This window comes from Podarcis liolepis (genome assembly GCF_965112155.1).
Source record: "Podarcis liolepis genome assembly, chromosome: 3".
Lineage (NCBI taxonomy): Eukaryota > Metazoa > Chordata > Lepidosauria > Squamata > Lacertidae > Podarcis > Podarcis liolepis.
Window position 1 is genome coordinate 38,690,591 of NC_139557.1, and position 23,316 is coordinate 38,713,906.

Genomic DNA, 23,316 nt, shown 5'->3' on the forward strand with positions numbered 1-23,316 from the left:
TTGCTGATTGGTTAACATGAATACAATGTAAGGGCATTAATCATGAAGGTTGGGAAAGGGAACACATGGTTACTAATGATTGATATTGCATGACTTGAAAGAACATAACAATCATAGTCCGTAGATGTGGTCAACAATGCATTAAGAACAGGTCAAGGTACACTGTTTCATGAACTCAATGGGAACTGTTCAGAACATTCTCAGACTCATGTGCAGAGGCAAAAACTTCCCAGCAAGGACATAACAGGGAAACATATTAGACTTCATAATTTTATTTTCCCCCCTCAGTTTTTCTGGGTCTTAGCTGAGGTAACTGACTTCATTTCGGTAGGTTCTCGTATATGAATAGAACAGACAGAGAAAAGCTTCACGTGTTGCATTCAGGCAGCAAACCTTGATATGAGATAATAGGTATTGAAAAAACTCAGTTGTTCCTGCTTTAATCAATGAAATCATGGAAGGTATACAATGGAAAGGTCCCCTTTTGTGCACACATACATGCAGCTTGACAGAATGACAGGCCTCTTTATTACTGTATTATAGAAACGTGGGTGGGGAACCAGTTATCAGGACCTTTCCTCAGACCAGACTATGCCTCAGCCTTTAGAATAAATATAATGACCTAAAGTCACAGAGTATAAACTCTCACCACATGCCAAGGATATCACAGTAGCCTCCCCAAAATCAACTACACTGCTACAGAGAGGAGGCCAGTGAGGTATAATGTATAGAAATTCACATAATGTCAGTAAAAAAAATAAATCAAATAGTACCAGAAGAAAAGGAAATTATTTTTTTCTCACACATCTTCCCTATGGAAGGCAATAGGTACAATAACAACAAAAACTACAGCTCTCATAATTAATTCTCTGTGTTTCAGACAACATGGCAATGATATGCTTCCCTCCTTGAATGAAATTTTGGGACTGAATGCCTTGGAGGGAAAATCAGGTAGTAGCCACTGTGCAGCACAGTGCTTTGGGATCAGGAAGAACCACTAGGAACAAAGGTGCTTTCTGCCCTGCCCTGCTCTCTTCCCTTTTCAACAGTGCAATTTTAGCATTGCCTTCATTGGCATTATCCATTTGATCTGAGGACAAAGTCATGTGGAGTGGCCTGTGTACTAGTAAAGAGAAGCAACAATGAGAGAGCCTACTTTGCATTTTTTTCATTAAGGTCAATAAAAAAGAAGGGTGGGGAGAAGGAAGAACAAAGAACTGCCCAGGAATGCCGTGCATCCATTGTGTGCTTGGATTATTAGCCACTGATGGGGAAGGCAAAGGGTCTTCTTGCTCCCATCTGCTCTGCTCTCTTCACCCACTGCAAATGATTATAGATCCACACTTGTTTACCATGTTCAGACTTCAGGAAGCAGTAGACTGTAACTAATCAAAATCAGCAATCCTGGATTCCCAAACTTCAAAGACTCAAATAAGAAAATAGATGGCCCCCATATTCCCATCCCAGTTAGCTGACTGTGGTTTCACAGAACAAAAGCCACCCTAATTTTCAAAATGTCATTAAGGAAGCTTTAATAATATAAATAGGGGGTGTGCGTTGACTTGGTTTAGGAGCCAAATAACCTTGTGAATTGGGATGATTTTGCAGTATTATTAATTCTGTATTTCTGTTTTATAGCTCTATATTTACCTATATCGCTGTGGTTTTCCCGTCCATGGTTTTTTTTTGCAAGAAATAAGGCTGTCCAAAATGTTGCACACAGAGCACTTAAGAGCTCTGAGTGGGTTTTGTTGTTGTTGAAGCACAGAAATGGGGGGGGGGTCTTTTTTAAAAAGATGAAAGCTTAATTTAACTTTATTTTTTAAAGTCCTATATTGATCAGCTTTAACAACAACAAACCTCAGAGCTCTTGGTAACGCCAAAGTTGCACACCTCCTGCACTGCAGGGGTTGGACTAGATGACTCTCAAGATTCCATCCAACTTCTATGTTTCTTCAGAACTCCACAGGCAACATTCTAGATAGCCTCATGATGCAAGGCCTGTCTAAGATCTATCAGAGGACACAAACTAACCCAGGATAAGAAATGCAGGAATGAAGTGGCAATTTTCTTTATTAAAAAAAATTATTTTAAGGTAAGGGAAGAGACAACCCTCCACTTCCCCAACCCCAGAGATTATGGAGGAAAGTGAATCCCTTTTATTTTCCCCATAAATTGTCTGTTATTTGACAGACTTAATCCACTCTGGAGGGGTTCCTGCGCCTTGTTTTATACAGAGTAGAAAACAATTACAGATCAAAGTGGAGAGTACACAGGGCAGCTCAGAAACGGTGGATTTTAAAAAACAATGCACCGATATGGGTGCATGCAAAGTCAATCTTGCAGCATGGGCATCTCTCTAATAATAATGATCTAATTTGTCAAACTAAACAAACAATCTCACAAGCATTTTCAGGGAAAGGGTTCATGCTAGCACAGAATCATAGACTTGGGAGAGGCATCAATGTTATCTCGTCCACCCCCCACCAATGCAGGAAATCCACTGTTGCAGCAACCCTGATAGTGATAGGTGGTTAAGCAGCCTCTGCTAAAATTTCCAATGAATGAGAGTTCACCATCTTCCAAAGCAGTCTGTTAAGTAGCTTATAGCACCAGGAAGTTCTTCCTAGTGTTTCATTCTTATCTTCTTGTTCTCTTTTTCTTTTTGTAGCTGGAACCCATTGCTTCAAGTCCCATGTTCTGGAGTAGCAAATTTGCTCTTATTATCTATGCAATAGCCCTCCAAATATTTGAAGATGGCTATCATGTTGCTTCTTAATCATCTGTTCTCCTGGCTAAACATAACACAGCTCCTTTAACCTTTCCTCATGAGACTTGGTTTCCAGGCTCTTCACTATCTTCGTCACTGTCCTCTGGAGATGGTCCAGCTTGTCAATATCCTTCTTAAGCTGTGGTGCCCAGTACTCTAGGTGAGGTCTGACCAAAACAGAAATAGAGCGCTACCATTACTTCCTGCAATCCGGACACTATACTCCTGTTGATGCGGTCTAGAATTGCATTAGCCTTTTTAGCTGCCACATCACACTGCTGAGATTGTTTAGCTTGTCTTCTATTCACCACCCAATCCTTTTCGCATATACTGTTGTCAAGCTAGGTGTCACTCATCTTGTATTTATAAACATGTGATCTTTTTCTTCCGAAATACAGAACAACATGTATCTCTGTTGAAAATCATTTTGTTAGCTTTGGCTCAGATTCTCCATCCTGTTAAGATAATTTTGAACCAGTTTTTGTCTTCTAAGGTGCTGACTACCCCACTCACTTTGGTGCTGTCTGTATATATAATGAGGATCTCCTATAATCCTTTGTCTAAGTCATTTATAAAGATGTCTAACAGCACCAGGCCTAGAAGGTGGGCCAGTCTGCCTATGAGGCGAGGTGAGGCAGTTGACTCAGGTGGCAGATCTGGCTTGAGGAGTGTGACTCCTCTATTGCTGTGCCTACCCACTCTTCTCTGGTCTCCTTTTATCTACCCATGGCCTTCGGAAGGGGCAGCAGCAGCAGCAGCTGGGGGCTGCGGAAGAGTAGGAGGGGGGAATTTTCTGTGTTACCTGAAGCTCAAAACATCCTGGGTCAGGAGAGAGCCCCATGGCATCTGCCTGTCACTTCCCTTCAAGTTGACAGGAAGCCACTGATGCACTCTTTGGGTATGGTCTCTCAGCCAGCCTCAAATCTTCTCACCCAAAGTAACATCCTCCTGGTCTGAGGGTGCTCCTCATCCAGCTCTCTTACCAGATTCATGTGGCCTCAGTAGCAGGGATTGCCTTTTGCCAGCTTCAGCTGATAAGACAACTATTGTTTCTGGACCAGGAGAGGTATCTGACCACTGTTGTCCTTGCACTGGTAACCTCCAGGTTAGGTTATTGCAATGCACGCTACGTGGGGATGCCCTTGCAGTTGGCCCAGAAGCTGCAGCTAGTGCAAAATATTACAGTGGCTTGACTAATCACTGGGGCAGACTCTTGCCACAGTGTTATGCCGCTACAAAAAGAATTTCACTGGTGGCTAATGAACTACCAAGCTAAGTTCAAAGTGCTGTTACTGGTGTACAAACTTCTTTACTGCTTGAGACTAGGAAACCTAAAATACGGTCTCACCACATATATATCCAATCGATCACTGCGCTCTGGGGGAAATGGCAGATACCATCTCATTAGGAAGTCCATCCCATAAGATGTAAGAATTTCTATTGTCTTCTCAGCACCTGTTGAATACCTTCCTTTTTCATCAGGCCTTTTAAGTGGAGATCTTTATCATAGACCGTATCTGTGCTGGGTTTGTAATAATTGTTTCTATATGTGGTATTGGTTTAATGTTTTTTACACATGTGGAATTGTTTAAAATTGTTCTTATGGTTGGTGTTTTACTGTGAAATCAATCTGATATATTTTATGGGAAACAATTCATAAATGGAATGAACTAAATTAACAAAATACTGTGTTCAGTGGGCTTTGCCCCCTTGGTAAGTGTGCTTAGGGCTGCAATGTGTGAGAGCAAAATGTTGGACTAACTGGGACTTTGCCCTGATCCATCAGGGCTTACCGGTATGTTCTCCTTATGGTTTAATGTTACTGGCCATTGTCACTGCACATTATTTTTCATGTCAGCTGCACGTTATGTGACCAAAAAAATCACTAATTTTGTTCGCTCTTAATTCGATCAGGTGCTCTCTTGTTCTATATTTGTGTAGAACAGTGAGCAGCTGTTCCCTGATAGAGATTTCAAGAGCTTTTGTGGTTTCATATACCTCTATCATATTTCCAGTTAACTACCTCTCTTTTTTTCAAGCTAAAGAGCAGTAGTATTTTTAACATTTTGTACAAAAATACTCCATCTACGCCGCATGATCACATTTTTGTGTTTCTCAGTGCCATTCTCAGTCCTCCTAAAATGAAACGACCAAAACTATCCAGTTGATGAAATACACTGAATAGATAATCACATTCTTTTCTGTCTTTGTCCTTAGCAGCCTTTGACATTCTATTTAATGGTTTGAGGGTTCTTTTACATTTCTGGTTACATATTAGAATTCTCATTGTTTCCTTCCATTGAGAAATAGGGAAATGTTGATTTGCTGTCAATTCCCATTTTTGAGACTGGTTATACTCCTTCTTATGGAAGGCAGGGTCTCCTTTGGATTATAACATTGGCCATGCTGGCTGGAGCAGATAGGAACTGGAGTCCAAAGGTTCCCCAGTGCTGCTGTAGAACAAATAATTTACCATTGCCATGAACGAAGGATCAAAATGATGCTGATAAGAAGAGGAAAATGTCAAGGAAGATTATAAAATTTATTCGATGGAGGCTGTCTTAACAACTTAATGTAAAAAAGGCAAAAATAACAGCCAATGCTTAGCATCTTCTAACAGTTAATGGGTATTAAAGAGGATGACCCAATATATACAGGATTACCCAATCCCATACATAAAACAGGAATTAAAAGAGTAGAATGGGAAATCGTTGGTTTTTTAAAATCTATTAACCACCCTGAGATCTTGTGATGCAGGACAGGATGTCAAACAAACAAACAAACAAACAAACATGGACATTAATTAATATTTGAGTGCCCTTAATTCAGAATAATTTCTGTATATTACTACTAAAGATAAAGGACTCCTGGATGGTTAAGTCCAGTCCAAGGCAACTCTGGGGTGCGGCTCTCATCTTGCTTCAGGTTGAGGGAGTTAGCATTTGTCCACAGACAGCTTTCCAGGTCATGTAGCGAGCATGACTAAACCGCTTCTGGCGCAACGGAACACCATGACGGAGTGCATGGAAGCGCCATTTAACTTCCTGTCACAGCAGTACCTATTTATCTACTTGCACTGGTATGCTTTCAAACTGCTAGGCTGGCAGAAGCTGGGACAAAGCAACGGGAGCTCACCCCATCGTGGGGATTCAAACCACCGACCTTCTGATTGGCAAGCCCAAGAGGCTCAGTGGTTAAGAGTGCCACCCGCTCCCTACATATTGCTACTATGTTATGGCAGCATAGCACAATAGGGACAGTTGTTTTTTCTTGTTTATACAGCATCAAATTTCTGGCCTAACTAGAATTTTTACATCACAGGGGTTTTTTGTTTGTTTTTTAAAAACAGCAACCAAAACTTCCCAAGTTTTTTTGGATGTGAAGAAGGAAGGAATATGTGATGCCATGGGGAGCTTCACTTCTTCAGCCAGGCAGGAAAGAATTTACAGCCTCTGCAACCAGCCCAGCACATTCAGCCTGCAAGGAGACACTGTGTGTGCACAGCACATAATATACGCCCACCCACACATCTGTTCTTTTTTTGTTTTAGTTTCCATATGGGTTCTCTGCGTGTCTGCCTCTGGCAGACTCTAAAGTCATAGAAGTAGAGTAATAGCAGACTTGCAGAAAATGTTTCTTTTTTCTGCAGGAGAAGCAGGAAGGAGAGGCTGCAATGAAACAATGGGAAAAGTATATAGAAATGGGTATGGCAGGCTGATGTTTGCTTGAAAGTAAGCCCCTCTGAACTAATGCACAGGGTGCATAGGTTACTATCTTAAACTTGCCACCTACATGCTGTTTAAGAAGATGTACGTGACAAGGTTCCTGGTGTCAGAAAAGCCACAGAAATTTGGAGGTTCTTGGGTGATATTCGACTAAATTCTACTCAGAGTAGGTCCATGGAAAAGAACAGACAGATCTCGTCATTTTCACTAATTTAATTGGGTTTACTCTAAGTAAAACTTAATTGAATACCATGCACATATATTTAAACGATTAGCTTAAGGCAGTGTTTTGCTTTCTCTTTTGGACAAAACAGGCCTGAGGATTCCAAAGCGGCTACATTATTTCCAAAGCCATTTGGTTTTGAAGTAACTTCACAAATACCTCTTAGGTGGTGGATGTTCTCTGGTGCAGCAGACATTTGCTTGCCTGGAGATTTTAGAGTAATTTAACATCCTTTCCTTCTGTGCCTTTTGAGAAAAGAAAAAAAGAAGAAGAAGCACAGGATAGTTTTCAATTGGGAACTGAACCCATGTTCTCCTCTTTCAGTCCTTACTAGTGATATCCTTTCAGGCAAAGTATTTAAGTTATGGGAAGAAGATACTGTACCACTGGCATCTTGTGGCCAAAGATGAATCCTTGAGGGTTAAGTCAGGGGATTTTTTTTTTAATACAGCCAAAATGTCACAGCATTTATCCTTTTCAGATATTGGTGTGTCTTTTGCCTTTAGATTTGCTGCCCTTCGGATGGAATCAGTGCTCCCCCCCCCCAAAAAAAAATGTTTAAGAGTACTCTCATTTTGACTCAAGAAAACCACCATTTTATAGTTCAATGCAGGAAAAATAAATGCAGTAAATGGACAAAAGTATAAAGATTCACAAAATGTTTAGGGGTATGCGTACCCCTGCATATCCCCCAGAAAAAAGCACTGGATGGAATTAACTGGGTTTTTTAATTGGCTAATAAAAACTAGTTCATTTTCTTCATGTTTTCTAAACAAAGCAAACACAGTGAAGCAGCATGTTCATCCTAATTCAGTTTAAACCAGAGTACTATGATTTAAGTCTCATGGGGATCCCCGTGGAAATTCCTTAGGGAATTCTAGATATTGGCATTGGAAAGTCATAATAAAATTGGACATTGTTTATGAATTAAGATACAGTACAATTTTCAATTTCAGTTAAACCAAAAGCAGACTTTATGTGCATGCATCCTACATATTGTAATAATAGCTGAGGTAAAAGTAAAGAGACCCATGACCGTTAGGGCCAGTCGCGGACGACTCTGGGGTTGTGGCGCTCATCTCGCTTTACTGGCCGAGGGAGCCGGCGTACAGCTTCCGGGTCATGTGGCCAGCATGACTAAGCCGCTTCTGGCGAAACCAGAGCAGCGCATGGAAACGCCGTTTACCTTCCCGATGGAGCAGTACCTATTTATCTACCGGTACTTGCACTTTGATGTGCTTTCGAACTGCTAGGTTGGCAGGAGCAGGGACCGAGCAACAGGAGCTCACCCAGTCACGGGGCTTCGAACCGCCGACCTTCTGATTGGCAAGCCCTAGGCTCTGTGGTTTAGACCACAGCACCACCCGCATCCCAATAGTGGCTGAACTTGTTTAACAAAACAGGTTCATAGCAATGCAATATCTTGTGTTTCCTGCTTTCCTCCCTTGGGCTGTGCTCCAAAGATCTCTTTCTTAGAGCTGGGCTTAGTTTAAAATCAATATGACATTATCTAATAAATGTGTGCAGCGTGAAATATAATGTGGATGTAGATGAAGGGGAAACTAAAGCAAATGGAAAGCACAAATGGAGCCTGCAACAAAATGTTACAGTGTGGACTGTTCAAATTCCCAGCCAGCCGCCCCATCTTCCATGACACTCCATTGCCTCCTTCCAACAGTCAGTCAACATTCTGTGCCCACTGAGCATTCTCAGTCTTCAGTGGGCTGTTTGGGGAAACCTGCCCTTTTTGTACTTCTGCAAAGTTTAGGGTTACTCCTGGGTTACCCCAGGCTTGCTGAAGCCTCCTTCTTAAGTGCATGGATATGTTAAGTGCATGGATATGTTCACTATTAGTGTACATTAGATTGTACATTTATTCGGTTTTCTATAGGGAATGAAGCAGTCAGAGCAGCAGTAGCAGCAAGGGCGACAGAGAAGTCATCATCCCCATAGAATTCCGTAAGATCTCCCCTCTATCATTGGGAAGTGTGAGGAGTTACAGTCTGTCCAGTTGCCCACATGAAGCAATGCACCATTCTCCCACCAACTAACTGGTAATACCTGATAGAGATAGGGGAGAAATTAGATTTTGTTTGCACCTTAGTGAGAAAGGACCTAATTTGCACTTCTCAAACCTTGGCCTTGGCCTACTCAAGAAGTCAACTGGTTGAATCCAGACTAATAGCGCATTCCTAATCATGTCTACTCGGAAGCAAGTCCTATTGAATGGGGATTACTCCTAGATAAGTGGCTAGGATTGTAGTCATGCTTAGTGTAGATTCATCAGAATCAATGGGACTTAAGTTAATCATGACTAACATAACCCACACTGATTTTAATGGATCTGAACGTGGATCCAACCCATGATTTACAGCCAAATCTAAAAGGCACCTGCATACTTTTCCAAACCAAATCAATGGGAGTGCCTGGTAACAAGGAAATCTGCTAAACTCACACAAAAAAGGAAGCAGAAACCCTTCTTCATTTCCAGTAGCAAAGCATATTTTGAAAACAAATTGGTATTGTGAATAATGCAAATATTTTTTCCACACATTATTTCTATAAATATAAAAACTGCCAATTATTTTTATACATAGCCAATCCGGCATCTTTGTATTCCTCATCATTAATTCATTAATATTAAATCACCAAAAGAAAATGGTTCCCTTGATGTCATTACTTGTAATTAATTATGCATGTTATGAAACCAAACATTCACCACACATATCATGAAGAATTTTAAAAATGTTATAAAGCTTGGGAAAAGAGGGAGAGAAAATGTTATTTTTCCCAAACAGGGAAAAATAATAACGTACATGTTGCATTTATAAACATTTTATGAATAGAAATACAACAGTAAAATACTATATTGCTAATAAAACACTGAGCACAAAAAGGCATAATTAGTAAATGATGATTAGAACTGTAAAAATAAATTTTACAGATGCGCAGTAATTTGAATTAACCGCCAAGCCTGCAGCATCTAGCTTGTTGTGGGAAACCATCCACAAAACAAATTCTATTTAAGCAAATTTCTTGTCTTTTTAAGTGGTTTCTAATTTCAGTCAATCAACTAAGTAAACATACCCTCCAACATTTTCCGATGAAAATAGGCACGTCCTATTCCATAATAATAATAATAATAATAATAATAATAATAATAATACCATTATTATTTATATTATGCGGCTTAGTCATGCTGGCCACATGACCCGGAAGCTGTACGCCAGCTCCTTCGGCCAATAAAGCAAGATGAGCGCCGCAACCCCAGATTCGGCCACGACTGGACCTAATGGTCAGGGGTCCCTTTACCTTTTTCAACTGGGTTACCCCAGCCACAGTGGGCGAATTCCAACATACATGAAAGCCGGTGCCAGATTACCAAATAGGCAGTCGGCACCAGCCTATGGGTCCTATGTCTTTTAGGGGCCCTGCAACAACAGATCAAAATAATATTGATTTGATCTTGAAAGGAAAGTACAAAAATGTATTAGAAGATAATTTGCAAGGAGCACCCTGAGATTTCGATGGCCTACAGGCCTCCACAGGGTTTAACCAGGTGCTGATAAAAGCATAATAAATCATTAAACTTTTTTTTTTAATTCCCTATACAGGGCTGCCTTCATAACTCCAACATTTCTCCAATGAAAATAGGGACGTCCTAAGGAAAAGCGTGACATTCTGGGATCAAATCAGAAACCAGGGCAGATTCTGTAAATCTGGGACTGTGTCTGGAAACTAGGGACACTTGGAAGGTCTGAGTAAATGACTAATGAAATCTTTGCAGAAGAGATAATTTTAGAAACAAAGTGGAGTATTTACTTGTTATATCACCAATGTTGTTGTTTAGTCATTTAGTCGTGTCCGACTCTTTGTGACCCCATGGACCAGAGCACGCCAGGCACTCCTGTCTTCCACTGCCTCCCGCAGTTTGGTCAGACTCATGTTTGTAGCTTCGAGAACACTGTCCAACCATCTCGTCCTCTGTCGTCCCCTTCTCCTTGTGCCCTCAATCTTTCCCAACATCAGGGTCTTTTCCAGGGAGTTTTCCCTTCTCATAAGGTGGCCAAAGTATTGGAGCCTCAGCTTCACGATCTGTCTTTCCAGTGAGCACTCAGGGCTAATTTCCTTAAGAATGGATGCATTTGATCTTCTTGCAGTCCATGGGACTCTCAAGAGTCTCCTCCAGCACCATAATTCAAAAGCATCAATTCTTCGGCGATCAGCCTTCTTTATGGTCCAGCTCTCACTTCCATACATCACTACTGGGAAAACCATGGTTTTAACTATACGGACCTTTGTTGGCAAGGTGATGTCTCTGCTTTTTAAGACGCTGTCTAGGTTTGCCATCGCCTTTCTCCCAAGGAGAAGGCGTCTTTTAATTTCGTGACTGCTGTCACCATCTGCAGTGATCATGGAGCCCAAGAAAGTAAAATCTCTCACTGCCTCCATTTCTTCCCCTTCTATTTGCCAGGAGGTGATGGGTCCAGTGGCCATGATCTTCGTTTTTTTGATGTTAAGCTTCAGACCATATTTTGCGCTCTCCTCTTTCACCCTCATTAAAAGGTTATTTAATTCCTCCTCACTTTCTGCCATCAAGGTTGTGTCATCTGCATATCTGAGCTTGTTAATATTTCTTCCGGCGATCTTAATTCTGGCTTGGGATTCATCCAGCCCAGCCTTTCGCATGATGAATTCTGCATATAAGTTAAATAAGCAGGGGGACAATATACAGCCTTGCCGTACTCCTTTCCCAATTTTGAACCAGTCAGTTGTTCCATATCCAGTTCTAACTGTAGCTTCTTGTCCCACATAGAGATTTCTCAGGAGACAGATGCGGTGATCAGGCACTCCCATTTCTTTAAGAACTTGCCATAGTTTGCTGTGGTCGACACAGTCAAAGGCTTTTGCATAGTCAATGAAGCAGAAGTAGATGTCTTTCTGGAACTTTCTAGCTTTCTCCATAATCCAGCGCATGTTTGCAATTTGGTCTCTGGTTCCTCTGCCCCTTCGAAATCCAGCTTGCACTTCTGGAAGTTCTCGGTCCACATACTGCTTAAGCTTGCCTTGTAGAATTTTAAGCATAACCTTGCTAGCGTGTGAAATGAGTGCAATTCTGCGGTAGTTGGAGCATTCTTTGGCACTGCCCTTCTTTGGGATTGGGATGTAGACTGATCTTCTCCAATCCTCTGGCCACTGCTGAGTTTTCCAAATTTGCTGGCATATTGAGTGTAGCACCATAACAGCATCATCATTTAAAATTTTAAATAGTTCAGCTGGAATATCATCACTTCCACTGGCCTTGTTATTAGCAGTGCTTTCTAAGGCCTATTTGACTTCACTCTCCAAGATGTCTGGCTCAAGGTCAGCAACCACACTACCTGGGGTGTACGAGACATCCATATCTTTCTGGTATAATTCCTCTGTGTATTCTTGCCACCTCTTCTTGATGTCTTCTGCTTCTGTTAGGTCCTTTCCACTTTTGCCTTTTATTATGGTAATCTTTGTATGAAATGTTCCTTTCATATCTCCAATTTTCTTGAACAGATCTCTGATTTTTCCCATTCTATTGTTTTCCTCTATTTCTTTGCGTTGCTTGTTTAAGAGGGCCTTCTTGTCTCTCCTTGCTATTTTTTGGAACTCTGCATTCAATTTCCTGTATCTTTCACTATCTCCCTCGCATTTTGCTTGCCTTCTCTCCCCCGCTATTTGTAAGGCTTTGTTGGACAGCCACTTTGCTTTCTTGCATTTCCTTTTCATTGGCATGGTTTTAGTTGCTGCCTCCTGTATAATGTTACAAGCCTCCATCCATAGTTCTTCAGGCACTCTGTCCACCAAATCTAAATCCTTAAACCTGTTCCTCACTTCCACTGTGTATTCATAAGGGATTTGACTTAGATTGTATCTTACCGACCCAGTGGTTTTTCCTACTTTCTTCAGTTTAAGCTTGAATTTTGCTATAAGAAGCTGATGATCTGAGCTACAGTCAGCTCCAGGTCTTGTTTTTGCTGACTGTGTAGAGCTTCTCCATCTTTGGCTGCAGAGAATATAATCAATCTGATTTCGATGCTGCCCATCTGGTGATGTCCATGTGTAGAGTCGTCTCTTGCGTTGTTGGAAAAGCGTGTTTGTGATGACCAGATTGTTCTCTTGGCAGAACTCTATTAGCCTTTGTCCTGCTTCGTTTTGAACTCCAAGGCCAAACTTGCCAGTTGTTCCTTTTATCTCTTGACTCCCTACTTTAGCATTCCAATCCCCTATAATGAGAAGAACATCCTTCTTTGGTGTCATTTCTATAAGGTTTTGTAAGTCTTCATAGAATTGGTCAATTTCAGTTTCTTCAGCACCAGTGGTTGGTGCATAAACTTGGATTACTGTGATGTTAAAAGGTCTGCCTTGAATTCATATCGAGATCATTCTATCATTTTTGAGATTGCATCCCAGTACAGCCTTTGCCACTCTTTTGTTGACTATGAGGGCCTCTCCATTTCTTTTACGGGATTCTTGCCCACAGTAGTAGATGTGATGGTCATCCGAACTGAATTCGCCCATTCCCGTCCATTTTAGTTCACTGATGTCCAGGATTGCTTGCCTTCTCTCCCCCGGAGGTCCGTTCTTAACCTGAAACTGTTCTTAACCTGAGGCACCACCTTAGCTAATGGGGCCTCCTGCTGCTGCCGTGCCGCCAGAGCACGATTTCTGTTCTCATCCTGAAGCAAAGTTCTTAACCCGAGGTACTATTTCTGGGTCAGCTGAGTCTGTAACCTGAAGTGTATGTAACCTGGAGTGTATGTAACCCGAGGTACCACTGTACTTGTTACTACCTGAGAGGCTATTTAAAACCATACCAAAAAAAAAAAAAGCTTATCTGATGATAAGAATAAATAAAGAAGGCATTAATGTGATTAAGCTTAATTTGGAAATGCAACTCACACTCTTAAGGAAATCTGGGTATGGGTTTATCATAAGTTATAACCTAGATCCAGTTATTCTGGGCTGGCTACGCTGATCACTTCCAGGATTTTAGACTCCTCAAGCAGCTGTTTTCCTTTCAAGTGATTCGCCTGTAAACATTCGTCATGACAGAAAAAGACACAAAGTCCCCAACAAGGCTGATCTGAAGAAGTATGGAATTAGTTCATTTGTCATTCCTGATTGCATGCTTGTTACAGCATGCAAAAGAACCCCCTATTTGTAGGATCTGGCCTCTATCCAGCCCCATTAGGCATTCTGAAGCCCATTGATTTAAGAGGGCTTAAGTGCTCCTGTGTGCAATGGTGGCCTCTGAGTTTACGCTTTAATCGTAATGGGGTTGTTACTACTTCCTTGTTTTGAGCAGCAGCAAGATTAAGAGCCTATGGAGATGATGTTTGTTTAATATCGGTTTACCTCTCACGACTTCTGCCTACTAATTCTAAGAATTGTACTTTTGAGCATGTTCAAAATTCTGTTACAATGCCACCAGTCTCAAGGTTTCTTTGCACAGAGAGAATTATTATTAAACTAGTTTAAGTCTATGATGTGGATGTGTCCATAAGTGTGAAGGCTGTCAGCTGATATTGCTGATTAAATAAAATAATTATCTCTGTCTGCAAGTCTGAGCAATGATATGCTGCTAGTAATGAACATACGAATTTCTGTCAAAACCTGATTTGAGTTCTCTTCCAAAGTTGCGTGTACACTGAACCAATGACTTAATAAAATTAAAGAAGTTGAGGACGATTTTACATAGTCCTAATTCTAATCACACCAAAAGTGGACCCAAACAATCATGCTTACCTCTAAGATGACATGTGATACATCGGACTGTAAGAGTATATTAGTATACAAGTTCCTGGACTCCTCAAAATAGCCAGTAAATAGCCTTACTTGTGGCACAGAAGTACTGTGGGGGTAGACCAGTAGGTCAGTTTACAGCACGTGAACTCAGCAATGTTCAGATTTTCTCAGGCGTAGAGATTTTAATTCCAATGTAATTGAAGACCAAGAATGCCACTGAAATCAATTCTTTCATCCCAGACTAATACCAAAATATAAGATTGTATCACAAGCTGCACTGACTCTTGCCTTCCTCTAAGATAAGGTCTTTCAATTGTTTCAACTTGTAAAAAAGATGTATAGCAGTGGAATGATGTTCAAGCCTCACATAGCTTTGGTCTGGTATGTTTTCTCCTAAGAATGACAGAAGAGCACAACTCCTATGCTCTGCCTCAACAGTTGGGGGCAGCAATGTTTTGGAATACCAGTTGCTGGAAACTGCAGAAGATGGTAGTGCTCTCATGCTCAAGTCCTGCTTGTGGGTTTCCCACAAGCATCTAGTTGGCCAATGTGAGAACAGGATGCTGGGCTAGATGTGCCATTGGCCTGATCCAGCAGGCTCTTCTTATGTTTGACAGTAGAAGTGACACCAGCTCATATTTGCCACTTCCCCCCTTGGTGTGCATTGGCAGTTCCCTGCTCACAGTGAGCAAATTATTTATTTCCATTGAAACAGCCTAACGTGTCTGGATATCTGAATAAGTCTCTCTCTCTCTCTCTCTCTTGCATCCAAAGCAATGCGTTTCGGACTAAAACCCTTTCCATCTGCTTTCAGACCTGGACCCAGCACTGAAACAGCCTTGGATGCCTTTATTTGGGATAGAGTCGAGATGAGTGCTCTACCCTGTTGATTCTTCTTGACCTATTAGTGCCTTTCAGTGTTATTAACCATAATATTCTCTGAATTGGCTGGATGGGATAGGAGTTGGTGGCACTGTACTGTGGTGGTTCCACTTCTTTCTGCAGGGCTGCAACTTGACAGCAGTGTTGGGGGCATTCTGCTCCATCTTGGCAGTAGGCTGTGGAGTTCTGCAAGGCTGTATCTTGGCACCCATGCTATTTAACATCAATAGGAAACCACTGGAAGGTGTCATCTGGGGATTTGAAGAGCAGTGTTGCTCATGTGCTGATGACCAGCTTTATCTCCCCATGCCACCTGAATTGGGAAAGGGTATGCAGGTGCTAGACCTGTGTGTGAAGGTAGTGATGAGCTGGATAAGGGCCCATAAACTGAGGTCAAATCCTGAGAAGGCAGAAACTTTGTGGGTAGATAGTTCCTGGGCCCAAGAATCAGGTAGATGGCTCGGTCTCTATAAGGTAACACCCCACCCCTTCAGGAATAGGTATGTGATCCAAGGATAGTCCTAGACTCCCAGCTTGAGGCTTAGGTAGCTTCAGCGGAAAGGAGCATCTGTGCCTGGCTACGGCTGGCTTGACAGTTACAGCCATTCTTGAACCAGCTTAACCTGGATATAGTTAGTCTACGCTCTCATAGCCTCCTGAATGGAATATTGCAATGTGTTTTACATTGGGGCTGCTCTGAAGACATCATGGAAACTGCAGCTGGTGATTTAGTCTGAGACAGTGAGGTGGGATCATATTACACATATCTAGAAAGGAAGGCACTGGTTGGTGGTGACCTACTGGGCCCAATTCAAGCTGGCAGGACTAGTGTACAGAGCCATGAACATCTTTCTACTGATGTCTATGGCCTGGAAGCCATGACAGGAAATAGGGTCTTCCCAGTTATGACACCCAGGATCTCCAATTCACATCCTATTGACATCAGTCTGTCTTCCACACTATTCTAATTCAGATGAAAACTGAAGATCTATTTAATTCTGTAGACCTCTGGAACATAAAACGATGGCTCCGCTGATTTAATCTTATCTCTAACTATGTTACTGCTGACCATGTTTGTTAGGATTGTGATGGAAAAGTTGTTTTTTGTGTTTATTTTGCTGCTTGTTGTTAGTTACCCTGGGCTACTGTGTGAGGAAGGGTGTAATAGGAATGAATGTTTGTTGATGTTGTTTATTATGTTGCATGTTTGATTCTAATAAAAGGCAACAATCAGCCTCATCAGCTCCAACATAAATTCTATGAATACTGAGTGTTGGCTAAATTTGGTTTTATTTGTGTTCAAGAAGGGAGACAACAGCATGATAATTGTATTTAAAATTTGTCTGCCTTTACTGAGAAAACAGACCATGTGTGATTCGATACATGTTTAATTCAAGCTATTTTAGCAATGTAACATAATAGAAGAAAGTAATTTGGTACTGAAATAATATGTTTTGTTCTGTCAAGCTACTTTTCTTATTTTCAATGTAAATTTTTAAACCAACAACAGAAAATACTGCAAATGGAAGCCCAAAACAAACTCAACTGATCTAAAATGTCAACATCTAAAGTAATTTTTGTTTTTTCTCATCCCAGCTTTTCCTGCTGTTAGTATTCACTTTCGAACCATTCCGACATTCATTGCCATTCATAAACAGATTGTATGTTGCTCCTTGTTAATGTTTGGTCTGTGGCGTGCTAAGCAAGATACATATTCCATTTCTCATCACATTGCAATTTGTAACCATTGTAGGAGGGGTCATCTATAATTTCCTGCAGTAAGTATGTCATGTGTTTGTTGTTGTTGTTGAACATAGAAACAATCTCTTTAAAAGCAGAACTAACACAAACAGCATCTGTGAGGATGTGGTCACAAGCGATACTCTGGTTCATCAAACCATGCCACTCAAAGAATGCACATACAAGGGTCCTTATGGATAAACAACAGTAGAGGCTGATGGGGAGGGTTTCACTTGGAATAGCTATACACAACTTTATTCCTGTTACTATGGTCCAAACTAGATGTGGCACACAGTCATGTGTATCTTTTCCACTGACTTCTAAAAACAAAAATAGCCTGGCCAGGTGCTGGTAAATTTAAGAGAAAGAAAATCGGAGAGTGGGGTGGTTGCTTATCACGCACTGACGGCTGCCATTTTTCGATTAAAAAAAATCACTATTCTCAAGCACAATGCTTAGATCTTACAACAGGTCCTGGGCACTGCTTATTTTTAAATCTAGGACCACCACTTGGTTGATGATAGGCTGATTCAAGCAAAATCATCCACTGTATCTGTGGCTCTTGGATGCTTCCAGGCAGTTGCTATCTTTGGGTGGGATTCAGTGATATATTGGCAAGCCCATGTTGCAGAATTAAAAGCTGGCTGAAGTCAGAACGGTTTGCTGCAATATCATATAACCTCCCCACAAGCAAATTAGGGTGAATGCTCATTAAAGAGGTCTCCTGGAAGCAAATGCTATGTCTTTTTCAAGTCTTAACATTCTCGTTTACCAAGCGAGTTCTCTTTCACAGTTACCTGTTCCATCTCAGGATAGCTGAGGTCAGTTATTTCTCCTACTGTTGTTATGACATTCTGTAGGGTTAGTTGCCTCTCCAATTCCTACTTGCCTTTCAAAATCATTATCAGATTGGGGGGGGGGGGCGCATGCTTTTAAGAAGCTAGAATTGGAGAAGGTTGAGAAGGGCTTCCAGCATTTGAGGAGTGGGAATTAGTATATTGCTTTCTGCTTTTCTCTTCCCTATAATGAATGCACAATGGTAGGTCTTGGGACCACCCATGTTGGAATAATGACTCACTCCCAAGTCTTGTACCCTCTGAAACAGACTTTTGAAGCTGTCTCTTCTTTTCTCCCTGATAGAACTCCCTGTAGTAATCTCTTTCTTTCCTCCTGCTCACCTAGCAGTTTCATATTCAACAGGTAACACACAAACAGGTATAGAGGATGACATCATCCCATACAGATCTCCATCATACCTAATTTGGCTGACTATCATGGGTGGTAGTCCACCAATAGCATTAAGTCTTGTAGCTCTATGCAAAACATTATAACTACCTATGAGAGCTGATGAAGCAAAAGTGATTATGAGACCGAGCTATGAAGCAGGGAATCCCTGGTTCAAATCTCACCTCTGCTGTGCACTCACCGGATAACCTCAAATAATCCACACTCTTTTCAGTCTCAGCCCCCAATCTCAATCTGCAAAACTGAGATTATAATACTTACTTACCTTACAGGGTTGCTTTGTAAGAATTACAATACAATCTATTTGAAGGACTTTGAATACTCAAAAGTTCTAGTAATTATTACTACAGTGGTACCTCGAGTTACAGACACTTCAGGTTACAAACACTTCAGGTTACAGACTCCGCTAACCCAGAAATAGTACCTCAGGTTAAGAACTTTGCTTCCACTTTAGCCCCATTAGCTAAAGTGGTGCTTCAGGTTAAGAACAGTTTCAGGTTAAGAACGGACCTCCAGAACGAATTAAGTTCTTAACCCAAGGTACCACTGTACTAGAAAGAGAGAGAAAATTCATTGGAGTGTTGGCATGGTCACCAAGAAGGGGGGAGGGGACAAAAACAAACCCCTATTTTTGTGTGTTCACTTCTGCATATGTTTTAAAGACTGTCGCAAGGCAAATCTAAAAAAATATACTATAAACACCAACAACTGGGAAACACTTGCTTGCGAGAACTCCAATTGGAGAACAGCCTTTACCAAAGGTGTCATGAGTTTTGAAGACACTCGAACTCAGGATGCAAGGGAGAAACATGCTAAGAGGAAGGCACACTTGGCAAATCCACAGCGTGATCAACTCCCGCCCGGAAATCAATGTCCCCGCTGTGGAAGGACGTGTGGATCTAGAATTGGCCACCACAGTCACTTACGGACTCATTGTTAAAACTGTGTTTATGGAAGACAATCTTACTCGGCTACGAGTGATCACCAAAGAGAAGAAGGGAAGAAGAGAGATCATTGGTGGGGCTTTTCTTCTAAATAACACAAGCCCCCTCAAAAAGAAGGGTCCCTGCCCCAAAGAGCTAACAACCTAAATTGCAGATTTCAGCAGTGTGTGAAAGATAAGAAAAGATGTGTAGTTAAAGTGTGGTGCTGATCATGGCAAGGTTGCAGGTTTGATCCCCATAACGGACAGCTGCATATTCCTGCACTGAATAGGGTTGGACTAGGTGATCCGCAGGGTCCCTTCCAACTCTACAATTCTAAATGGGCAGAGGGGAGTCAAAGGTAGCTGATGCTTGTTTGGAGGAAAGGATTATGTTAAAAGCACAGGAGAGGGTGGTGAAGGTGGAGCGGGGTGAGCTTGAAGACAAAATTTATTTAAATATGTGCAGACAGCATGTGTGAAGATCCTGCCCTCCCTTCTCCCTAAGTTTGTGCTGCAGTCATTCCCTTTTTCTCGCTATCCTTTTATCCTCTAGTTAAATCCTTAAAGGCAGTGCTAGAAACTGTCATGAGAACACTCCCAGGGCCCAAGCAAACACAGTTTAGCATATTCAAGGGAGAATTAGCAGGAAGGCTGAGTGTCACACAGGGTTTTTTTTAATCACAGACAGCTGATATTACAGTGTAAGAACACCCTTGCTTTATATACGATGAGCTTTTTTTTAAAAAAGGCAAATCAAACAGCAGCCATCCACTATTCTCTGCAGCATCGGTGCCATAAATAGGTGCATTCCCATGGTTGGTTGATTTTAAATTTATGATAAAGTATATAAAATTAATGAGATGTGGCTACACTTAACATGCTGGGGGAGCGGAATCTACTCCCCTGCTGTTGTGCTCGTATCATGTACAGTACTTCAGAGTTGGTGCGCTGAAACCAGACACCCCTTTCATTCATGCAGTCAAACCCCAGGCAGTCTTATCTGTGACACAGCTTTAGACAATCCATACCTAACCCTTTTAATATTATTACCAGATTTGCATTGCAACCTCTTCAGCATGTGCTCTCTCTCTCTCTCGCTCGCTCGCTCTCTTTTTGCAAAAACTGGTGCCAGAGCTGGGGGCTGTCCTGCCGTACAGTTGTATTCTCTCTGTGTGCTTGCTGAGTGGGAGGGTCACACCGTGTGAGACTAATAAGGACAGAGCTGCGTCCCCTTCTCCCACTCTTTAGAGACTCCAGCAACTCCTCGGCAACTACAGCAGCTTTGTACAGGCATTTGCTGCGCTTCTGGGGAGGGGGAACTTAATCAAAGGTAAGAGCCTCTTGTTTGCGATCAGCTGATTTACACCCAGTATACACTGCAAAGTACCGTGTGCTCTGCTTGGTTGGTTTGCTCTGGTTTTGACAGTGTCACAACTGAGCCCTCTATATAAATGGTATTATAGATTGTGCGCTGGTATATCAATAGCTGTCATTCTGTGCTTGTTACACTGTGCAGTCTGTGTAGCTGTGTGATGGGAAAACAGGTACTTTTTTTCTTTTTGCACGGATACGCTGGTTTTAAATGAATGCCCTGTTCCATAAGGCACAGGGAACAGTTTAAAGCACATGCAAGGCTTAACATGTACAAACTGATGCAGTGATAATGAAGCTTGTGGGTATATTTTGTTCAATGTCTATATACCGAAGGAAATAACTGTGAGGGTGTGGGTGCGTTGCTCTGTCTTCTAGGGGCCGTTGCACTAAATTGCGTGTGTATATTGTGAAGGAAAAGAAAGTCATAGTGGGATGCTGAAATTCTAAAGCAGCACAGCTCCCATGAGGAACTATAGTGCTTCTGCTTTTTGCTGGATTCTATTTCTCTCTCTTGCTGTCGGGGATATTTTGTTTCGTAATATTTCTAGAGATCCTGCATTTGGGACCAAGAGAGTGTTCTCCCCTCCCAGGTACACACCTGAGTAAGCAGAATGGTAGAGCATAACCCCCTATAAATGAACCCCTCTTCTCCAAACACACACACACTGAACAAGGATGCTATTTAATTCCCTATTTAGTCACATTCTGAGGTGGGATGGTTTCTTTCCATATCTGTACAATTTCCAATTATTTAAATATTATACTGCTGTCATACAGAATCCCATAAGCAACCGGGGCATGTTGTAGCCGAAGTTAACAGCTTTTAAGTCCCATTAATTGGAACGGAAGAGATGTTAGGCACATGTTTAAGTGCCCCACTAAAATGGATGCAACACAAAGGTGCTCCATATTTATTTGCTTTTTTAATTAGCTAAGGGGGGGGGGAGCATGTTAAAAGTCTTGATTAAGAACCACTTTGTGGGTTCCAAGGTATGGCACTCTCCGTCTCCCCCTTTCTACCACACCGCATAAACTTCTAAAAATGAAATATAAATATTTCCCTGTGCGGGTTCCAGATATGGTTAAGGGTGGTGCAATCCCTTTGCTGGTGGTGAGGTGCTTGGGTTGGTTCCATTGTGACCGTTACGTGATGTGGTGGAAAACGGATAACGGAATGCCCTCGTGCTTTTGCTTATACCACTGTCACTCATAATGAGCAACGCTAAACTCTGGTCGCATTACACACCACACATTTAAAGCACCTATCCCCTCCAAAGACTTCTGGGAATTGTAGTTTAAGTGTGCTGGGAACTGTAGATCTGTGAGGGGCAAGTACAGTTCCCATACGGCAGTGGTGTCCAAACTTTTTTCAAAGAGGGCCAGATTTGATGAAGTGAAGGGCTGTGAGGGCCGACCAATGGGCCAACCATAGTTGTTGACCTTTTTTAGGATTGAAGTCGCTCAGCTTTTTTTAGGATTTTACCCCAGGAAATAGACTGCCGCAGGGGCCGGATTAAACCGACTGGCAGGCCCCTGAGACGGATTTTGGACATGCCTGCCATAGGGGAAACTAATATGTTTTAAATATATGAATACACCATGAAATGCATTGCTTATTAAGAGCAAAGTAACTTTTGAAAGCAATAACAATTCCCCCTACCCTCCCATCTTACAGCCTGCCTCACTTTGTTAATCCTCACTACAGATCTGATCTAGTCCACTGGGGGAACTGTCTTCAGTTCTGAAGTTTTCTCTCAAGAGTGGCTTCTCTTATATTTTAAAATCAGGGTGGCTTTCGGCATGCACTTACATTGAACCATTGTTTTGCTTGCTTCCGGTCATGCTTAAAGCAAACAAACCTGTGAACTGCATATTTCTAAGGGTACCTAAATCAATCACTCGGTTGCCAGAATAAGCACACACACCTCACACTTTTCTGACATGGCAAGTTCATGGCTGGAAGCGCCCTGAGTTTGGACCACGTGTGCTCACTTTGTGACATTCAAAGGGCTCTGATGAGAGCATTAGAGGATGCCATTTCCCAATGGAAAAGGTGTTTGGTGTTGTTAATCAGGATGTGAAAGGCTTAAAATAGAAATGCCAAAGCCCCATTAGCCTTTGAAAGCAGGGGAGCAGCCACAATAAGCAGCATTGGCTTCACACTCTGATGGGACTTGCATCTAAGGCTGCCATATTTTTTTTACTAGCCTTGCTCCTGTGCTTCAATCAAAATCCTTTGCTCCTAACAAACATTAGCAGGTAAGGAGGATATGATATGAGGATAAATAGAGCCGTCTGGAAAGCTGTACAAATAATAAACAGGCTGTGGCAAAAAGGCCATAACTGTACCTGCTGCCAGCTGAAGAGTTGGAGGAAACTACTGCCTGGGCCCAATCAAGGTGCAATAGCAAAATCAGGCAGTAAAAGCCTGTGGGGGTTAAAGAGGACTGTACCACTTCACAGGCAGCAGGGGAGCGTTGCAATCTTTAGCTGCTTCCTCATGTAAAAATTACCTCCAATTAAGTATATACTACACCAGGCTAGTCTATTCCCAGAGTTGCTGGCTGTCTCCTTGCTAAAGTTGTTTCCCCCCCCCCCCCAGAGGGAGCAGGTTAAACACAGAACAATATTTAAAAATGGGATCCCCCCCCTT

At 41.9% G+C, this 23,316-nt stretch overlaps 1 protein-coding gene and 1 long non-coding RNA gene across 2 annotated transcripts in view; one reads left to right on the forward strand and one right to left on the reverse strand.

Annotated features, from left to right (window-relative positions):
* Positions 1-1,923: 1,923 nt before the first annotated feature.
* Positions 1,924-23,051, reverse strand: LOC310704225. The gene is made up of 3 exons (XR_014524659.1): positions 23,013-23,051; positions 6,878-6,963; positions 1,924-2,937 (listed from the first exon to the last, which is right to left on the reverse strand). It is a non-coding gene; the product is annotated as an uncharacterized lncRNA (long non-coding RNA).
* Positions 20,319-23,316, forward strand: part of COL19A1 (collagen type XIX alpha 1 chain) — a 188,984-nt gene continuing 185,986 nt past the window's right edge. The window contains exon 1 of the mRNA XM_083497359.1: positions 20,319-20,619. The gene's annotated coding sequence lies outside the window, so the exon portion shown is untranslated. The remainder of the gene's footprint in view (positions 20,620-23,316) is intronic.